Genomic DNA, 6,495 nt, shown 5'->3' with positions numbered 1-6,495 from the left:
GTGTGTGTATGAAATTGTGTTTTGATTTTTGATTTTCATTGAAAGATTCTTGAGTTACATAATTACCTGAAAAGTAGGATGCATGTAAGAATCAGTATGTGTCATAAAGGAATGTTCTAAAAGTGACTCAAGATTTGAAAACGACATGATAAAAAGTGAACTTTTGGAAGTTCATGTGTGTGTATATATGTCGTGTATATGTATGTATATGTGTATGCATGCATGTAATTTTTAGTCACATACTCATAAATGTAAGAACACTTGCACTTATGCATGAACAATTATGTGATGATGGATGATATATGTTGTGTTTTGTAAGAATATTGGTTTAAGATGTTCTTGGGTATGATTAAATCATAAGTAATGATGATAATGTTGTATGAGTGCATTAGATGCACATATATGAACATGCATGATGATGTGAATGCATGAAATGATCATTTGAGCATGATTTAATAAAAATAAATTTTAATCAGAATATAAACACTAAAATATGATTATTTTGAAGTGTTAAATGATATAAAACTTTGTCATAAAATTTACTAGTCTTGCATGTTATACTTGGTGCATTAGAAATTGTAAAATACGTGAAATCGCATGATTTATGTGACTTACACAAAAACTGCACTAATCTGATTATAATTGCTTCTTGGTTTGTCATAAGTGTATGAAGCGAAAAATTCCAATGTTAGATCAAGATATACAGGTCGTTCAATGTTGAACAACCTTGACATTGGATGCGACATCATGTCGGATAACCTTTCTTCTTGGTTTAGGGCTGTTAGGGTTGCCCAACTGATCCTTCTTGGTTCACCAATTTGTCCCCTTCGATTCCATAATGCTTCTAATCTGGTAATACAGGGACGTTCTTTCGTTTTGTTTTCGCTGAACTGGAGGAATATGTGGTTCATCTACATATAGGAATACAACAAAATAAGAGGAGAAAATAAAATTATCATTGCTACCATCGGAACAGGCTGTGTACGACGTTGTCGCACTACCGTGCCAATCGAGATCGGTGGTTTGTTCGTTTCCGGTAATTGATCTCGCACTGCCGTGCCGATTTGGCACTGTCGTGCGACTCGGTATCGCAGTTCTGATTCAATGGTCTGATGTTGGTTTCGGACCAGCACTGCCATGCCGTTTCAACTGCATGACCGTGCCACCGCTAAAATCATCAGAAAACAGCCTTATTCACTGATTTAAACCTTTATACTTCAAAATCTAACTAGTAATTAGTGAATGGAGATCAGAACAATGATCAGAATGACCGATTTAGCACCAAACACTCAAGAACAAGGGTTTATTTGACTTTTATGAAGAAAACCCCTAAATTTCTTGATTTAAATCTCAGATCTACATCAGAAACTAAGCTAAATCTGAAAAACAAGTAGGAAACATACCTTGGAAGATGATTGGAGTGAAATCTAGGCAAAAATTGGTTGATTTTTAGGTGTAGGCGACCTGGAACTCCCGCACAGGCTCTTAGGGTTTCGAAAAAGTGTGAAATTTTTACTGAAAGTTCGTTTTTATACCTTGTTTTTTCTGTTTAGAATTTGACTTGCACGGTCGTGTAGTTGGCCGCACGGTCGTGCCATTCCGGATCGCACTCCTGGTTTGGCTGATAGTTCCGGTTGCATGGTAGTGCAGTGGGTCGCACGGTAGTGCGAACAGTTGACTGCCTGTGCACGAGTTCAGGCCTGGTCCGATTAAGGGACGCATGACCGTGCCAATGACTGCGCGGTCGTGCGTCACCTGGGCATTTTATGGTCATTTTTCACAGCAAGCTTTTAACTCCGTAATTTCACCTAATTTTTTCCATTTTTGCAATATTTTATATATTATAACAATTAATCAACTTCAAAATTCCAAAAGTTATGGATCAAGCTTATATGTACCTACGTTTAAAACCAAAAAATTAACGAACTAGGAAATAAATATGACAAACTAATTTATACAAAATTACCCTTAGCGTGTGAAAACACGCTCGCTAAATTTGTCAGCGAGTCGATAGCTAGACTCCTTCTCCCAACACTTGTTTTAAGTGTGCGGGACGTGGAGTTCGAGAATTTCCTCCACCGAGTCAACCGGTCTGTTGATGTAGATCTTTAAACGATGACCATTGACTTTGAAACTTGCCCCATTTGGATCCTCGATAGTTACGGCCCTGTACGGAAATATTTCCTTAAGTATGTATGGACCCATCCATCGGGATTTCAGCTTCCCGGGGAATAAATGCAGTCTAGAGTTATATAACAAGACAAGATCTCCTAACGGAGATCCTTATGATCTCTCAACTTCTTGTCATGAATTCTCTTGACTCGCTCCTTGTATCTGCTAGAACTTTCATAGGCATGACTCCTTGGCTCCTCAAGCTCACGGATTTGCAGGAAACGGGCTTCACCTCCGCTTTTTAAATCCATATTTGCCGTCTTCAAGGCCCGGAATGCCATGTGTTCTAGCTCGACAGGTAGATGACAGGCTTTCCCGTAAACCAACCTAAAGGGTGTGGTCCCAATAGGTGTCTTGAATGTTGTTCTAGAAGCCCACAAAGCGTCATCTAGCTTGTCTGACCTATCCTTACAGTTGTTATTAATGGACCGCTCAAGGATTCTTTTCAAACCCCAATTCGTGACCTCCACTTGCCCGCTTGTTTGAGGGTGATATGGCGTAGCCAATCTGGGATGAACACCATAACGGGGCAAGGCTCGTTCTAACTGCGCATTACAAAAATGCGTTCCACTGTCACCGATAAGGGCTTTTGGAGCACCAAATCGGGCAAATAAACTTTTTAAGAACCTCACAACCACCCTAGCATCGTTTGTGGGCAAAGCTCGAGCTTCGGCCCATTTTGAGACATAGTCTAAAGCAACTAGGATTTATTTGTTTCCTCGTGAGGCTGGAAATGGTCCTATGAAGTCGATACCCCATATATCAAAGACTTCATAGACTTGCATTGGATGCTGAGGCATTTCATTACGTGCGGAGATATTTGTTGCCCTCTGGCAAGAATCACACGCTTTTATCTATTCATGCGTGTCACACCCCGACCACGTAAAACAACAAATCGTGGCGGAAACGTCGGGGAGTGTCGTAACAGAATCATTGTTTCACAACCATGGATTAAATAATTTCATTTTATTGAATTTTTGAACTCATTGTTTTATTACAAATCAGATAAATACAAATATTATCATTCAAGTTTTAAAGTCGCTAAGGCAAGAGTCCATCCTATGTATAGCATGCATCAACAATCATCACATAACAGCACCTGAAACATGTGTAAAAATACGTGCATCACCATAAAAATGTCTGTGAGATACATAGGTTTTATTATAATAGGATTCATGACTTATAAGTTTTAGAAAAAAATATTTAATCAAAAATAGTCATGAACCTTAAAAAATTTTCTTTTATAAATTATACTAAAATTTATAAGAAATCAGATAATATAACAGAATAATACATAGGTAAATAAATAACTAAGTAAAATGAGTTTGTATAAAATATATTGTTTGTAAAACAATATTTTGATAAAAAGGTTTGTAGTACATATATAAAAATATACTTTGGTTTTAAGAAAGTCGAATAAGTAATATATTAAAATATATTTCAGTTCCAAAATCGTTAAATAAATAGTATATTAAATATACTTTAGTCGTCAAAATAATAATTTTCAGTAGTATATCAAAAGTATACTTTGGTTTTATTAATAACATTTTAAACTATGCTTCGATCTTATAAATAACATATTAAACTATGTTTTGGTTTTATGAATAACATATTAAACTATGTTTTCGTTTTATAAATAACATATTAAACTATGTTTTGGTTTTATAAATAACATATCAAACAATGTTTTAATAATTAACAAAATATACGTTGGTTTTGTACAATATCACACATGAGAGTCTATCAAACTATACTTTTGGGGGTATAACAAAATATACAATATAAATGTGATTTAAGAATTCAACCAAACCTAGTGCATCAAAATACACCTAGGAGACTATAGAAATACCACGAAGGTAATCCCTATTTGGATAAAATATCGGTTTCTGACATTCCATGGCAACAGGAATGGGGTGTCAAATCCTATAGCGCTATATCATACTACTAATCGGTCTGGTGAACATAAAATAAGTACAATTCAACAATTAATTTTATAATCTTTGAAAAATCAGTGTTTAAACCATAAATAATCATTCAGTTTGTCAAAAGATAAGTATTAATATTTATAATCAATTATACTTTGAAATCATGAACATAACAAATAGGTACACATGCTTCACCCCAAAACATTGAAAACAGTAAAAGAGGGGACTATGTACTCACTTGAGAGTGCTTAGAAGTCTTGAACAACTACCAAGCAAGCTAGAGGGATCACGGAAATCAAACGGCACCTAATATAGATAACTAACTAAATAAACCGGACCTAAATCGGAAGATCGGATAGGATGAGGTTTCGTAAACCAAATGAGTGTGGGAACTCATATGATATGGTTTAACAAAGCCTACATACTAAAACGAAACCTAACCTAAGTGCTTACGACCCATTACGACCCGTTTAGGTAGCTTACGCTACTTTAACGCGTCGTTCGCGTAAAACGCGCTCGGACCGCCTAACTAGTCCTATGACAAGTATTATATGCCTTAACATGTCTAATAATGTTACCTAATCAGTTTAGATGTGAAAATTTAGGTTACATATGCTTAAAATGAATTTATGCGTAAAAAGGGCATTTTGGTCATTTTCCTAAGGCATATAAACTACCTATCATACAACTACTTAAACGAAGTGACCATAAGGTATAACCTCGAAAGGTTATTCCCTATACAACTATGTTCACTAAACATGTTTGGTCAGATCCTAATGATCGACCAAACGGGTCTAGTTCGAAAGTTTAAGCGGTTGTTTAGACCGCTTGACTTACGACTCTACGTAAGCACTATGTCACACCCGCTCATAGCGGAAGCACGAGGTGTGATCTGATCGGTTCTCATTGCATAACAATATAAGTGAACATACTAAATCAATAAAAACAAGCTCCCATGCCATTTTCATAATCGTTTCAAAAGAACGCAACATAAGTTAAATGTATTGGTTACAAACCATCAAATGAAAATAAGTTGTCATTGTTTTATACATCAAATGTAAGTCTTAAAATGTCAAGGCTTTGACCACTATATCCCCGCAAAGAGGCGGTATATAGCGGGCAAACCCTTCAAATGGTGGCATGGAGTCTTGATACTTGCTTTCCTTAACTGAAATGTCTGCATGGTCCCCTAATTCCCTGAAATACATGTTAAGTTTGAAAACATCAACAAAAGTCGGCGAGTTCATGCAGTTTAGTTATATAAGATGTATCTTGTAAAATGTGAGTTGTATAAAATGTATCCGAAAAATGTGAGTTGTATAAAATGTATCCGTAAAATGTGAGTTGTATAAAATGTATCCGTAAAATGTGAGTTGTATAAAATGTATATGTATGTAAAGATATAGTATGTAAAGCGTCAATGAAATCGTTGATCATTAACGTTTCGCGGGGACATTAATATGTGTGACGAATTAGGAAGCAATCCAAACCTAGACGATTTTGTGTCAACTACTATCGACTGGGACACAAATGTATTCTTCAGTATGGGTCCACGACCAAGAGTGGGGCTCGTCAAAACCCATTAGATCTAACCCTCTGTACCTAGGTCCAAACTGGATTAATGGTGCTTAGATGTATGACCCTAATCGCACATGATCTAAGGTGTTTCATTCCATGACTTAACATACAATTGAAAATGTATTTTCCCCGATAGTTGTAAAGTTGTAAATCATTTAAAATGAATAGGGGACATGAACTCACAGAATTGCGTTCCGTAAACTGTATATAACTGTAACCTCACTGGCCATTGTCTTGAATTGTGTCACGACCTACAAAGGTCCTAGATTTGTTAGACACTTCGGTCTTTGTAATGACTTGAGTACAAGTCTTTTTTCTTGAATATGTGTTAACACTTGTATGTCTTTCTTATTCGTTGAACTGTGTCTTAGATGCATTAACTGATAACTGTTTAGTGTATATATTTCGCCAAATATATATTCTTGTATCTCGTGAGTTGTATCGTAGTTGTATTAATGTGTGTTCACCAAGTGTTAGGTGAATGTGAATGTGCATATCGTTGCACGTCTAGGAATACGTATGTCCGCGTGTTTGTTATATGTGATCTTTTATCCTTAGAATATATATACTTATATATTCTAAGATATATTTCATAAAAATATATGTGTTATACTTGGTAAAAGGTATAAAAAAATATCTTAAAAATAATTTATTTTTAAGATTAGTTCTAAAAATATATTTTTAGTCTTTCACTAAAACAATATATTTTAGATGGTAAGAAATATATATTTATGTTTATATATTTCAAAAACAATACCTTTTTATTATAAACCATAAGTAATATATTTTGTATATTGTAGAAAATATGTAGTTACTTATT

This window comes from Helianthus annuus, chromosome 8, assembly GCF_002127325.2.
Source record: "Helianthus annuus cultivar XRQ/B chromosome 8, HanXRQr2.0-SUNRISE, whole genome shotgun sequence".
Taxonomy (NCBI): Eukaryota; Viridiplantae; Streptophyta; class Magnoliopsida; order Asterales; family Asteraceae; genus Helianthus; species Helianthus annuus.
Note: the sequence above shows the minus strand (reverse complement) of the source record.